The following is a 2,231-nucleotide window of genomic DNA, read 5'->3' on the forward strand; positions in this document are numbered from 1 at the left end:
CAGTGCGCCCCGCACCCCCGGCTGTTCTTTTCTTCTTCCCCGAGGCTGGGGGTTAAGCCCGGGGAGCCCATCAGACCCCTCCACCCTTGACCTGGCTGTGCAAACCAGGGCGACAAGGGGCCCAAAGCCCGTGTCCCCTCCCGGCCCAGGGGTTCCCTTCTGTAAAGCGGGGCCGTCGGGCCGGTGGGTTGGGAGCTCTGCCTGTCGGGCTAGGCTGTCTCCTCCCCGGGCTGGAGGCTGGGGCGTGAGGCACTTCCCCTTCCAGCGGGAAGTCCTGTGGGGGCACTCGTGGCCACTTCTCTGACTGCGAAAGGGGGTTCCCTAGTGATTCCGCTTTCTGCTCCCCCTCCCCTGGCAGCAGGCTGGGGGGGGGGGGCACGGGGCTGTGTTGGGGACTGTTGGGGACTGGGGTCCTGCAGATGGAGAGTGAATCAGATCCTGCCCACCTGGAACAAGCATGCGCGCTTCAGTGGCTCCCCAACCCGGGCCAGGAGGGAGAAACTGGGTTCTCTAACATGGGGGGGGGGCGGGGTGTAGGGGTGTGTGGTCCTGAGGCCCCTGACTTAGCCCTTGGGAGATCTAAGAGCCACTGCTCTTTTTGGGGGGACGCGGGCTGCTGAGCGGTTGGGGTGGGCCAGAGTTCCTCTGACTGACGACCCACTCGCGCTGGAGAGGTTTTGGGGGGAACTGGGAGGAGTGCACTTGAGTGAGGTCTATCTACTCTTGCACTTCTTTTTTTTTTTTAGATGAGAAAGTGAAGATTCAGAGAAAGGAAACGACTTGTTTAAGGTCACACAGCTTTCAGCTCCCACTGGTCCCTGGAGGAGGGTTATAATTAGGGGAGCCTGGGCTTGACAGCTGGGGCCAGAGGCACTGGATTCACTTCCCAGTTCACTTCCCAGGTTTCAGTGTGTGTGTGTGTGTGTGTGTGTGTGTGTGTGTGTCTGTCTGGGGAAGGGAATGTGATGCCACACACTGCAGCCCCTTCTCCATCTAGCCCTTTTCCCATTCTTCCCGCAGAACTTCAGCTCCTCGCTCCGAAGCTGTCCTTTTGGGGCAGAGGGAGGGATTCTCACAGATTCCCACGGTCCAGCCTTCTGCTAGGCGCGGCTCCTTTAAGACTCGCCCAGTCTCGGGTCTATTAAGGCGAGGAGAGTGGGGCGTGATTCTGTGGGCCCGCCTCTGGCTGGTGATTGGTCAGTGGGCGGGCAGGGGCGGGGCCGAGGGCGAGGGCCTCCCCCAGCTCCGTACCCTCCGCCCCCCAAGTCTGGGGCTCCGGGTAAAGTTTCAGCCTCCGCACGTGACTCGCCATGGCCGCTGCCTTCGGCCCGCGCTGCTGAGCTCGGTCCCCCGGACGGCTCCTCTCCCGGGACCCCGCAGCCCTGACGCCGAGCTGTCCCGAGGCGCAGGGGCAGGGCAGACGCCGTGCCCGTGGGCGCACGGACGGATTGCGTCCCCCCGCTGCGAGGTAACCTCTACCCCGGGGATTGTGGAGCTCCCACCGGCAGCGGGGACCCTTGCTCCGCTCCCGATAGGAGCTGCGGATGGGGACCGGGAGCCGGGCGGGTGCCGACGGGAGCCCGGGGTTTCCTGGGCTTCCCAACCCGCTGCCGCCGTGCCCGGGGCGGGGGAGCCCCGTCTGTGCGTCTGTCTGCGCCCGTGTCTTCGCGCGCAGCCGGGAGGCGTCCGAAGCCGCCTGCCGTGCGTGTCCCCGGCGCCCGGGCTGGGGCAGAGCCGCCGCTGGGAACTCCGGCTCTCTCTCTCCTTTCTCTTCAGAAACGAGCAAAACAAAAAAGACTTTCAAACCTGTTTGGGGAGAGATCGGATGCCCAACGGACGAGCCCCCTCCTTCTTCCCCGCCTGTTATCTGAGCTGCTCTGTGGTTTGGGGAGAATCGGCCCGGGGGCCCACCCCCACCGGCGGCAGCCGGCTTGGGGGGCGGGGCCCGCTCAGCTGGTGTGCCGGGTGGAGAGCGGGGAGCCGTCGGCCTCGGGTGGGGGGACCGGGACCGTCGGGAAAGGGACGACTGGGAAAGGGTCTGGTGTTACCATGGGGTGGTGGCAGCTCTTTGGGTGAGAGGAGGACGGAATAGACTGGGCCGTCTTCGCTCTGCCGAGGGTGTCTGGGACATGGTGCCACCCACGAGGCGGGGGAAGCTGCTAGCCAGATGTGTGTGTGGGAGGGGGGCACTGGAAAATCGGCTTGGCTGTGCCTCTTCTCTGGGCACTGCC

General features: G+C 65.2%; 1 protein-coding gene across 1 annotated transcript in view; it reads left to right on the forward strand.

The window, feature by feature from the left end:
• Nucleotides 1-1,273: 1,273 nt before the first annotated feature.
• The window catches only part of RARA (retinoic acid receptor alpha), a 41,383-nt gene continuing 40,425 nt past the window's right edge, over nt 1,274-2,231 (forward strand). Inside the window, exon 1 of the mRNA XM_014466196.2 lies at nt 1,274-1,468. The gene's annotated coding sequence lies outside the window, so the exon portion shown is untranslated. The remainder of the gene's footprint in view (nt 1,469-2,231) is intronic.

Source organism: Myotis lucifugus, unplaced genomic scaffold (genome assembly GCF_000147115.1).
Source record: "Myotis lucifugus unplaced genomic scaffold, Myoluc2.0 scaffold_329, whole genome shotgun sequence".
Taxonomy (NCBI): domain Eukaryota; kingdom Metazoa; phylum Chordata; class Mammalia; order Chiroptera; family Vespertilionidae; genus Myotis; species Myotis lucifugus.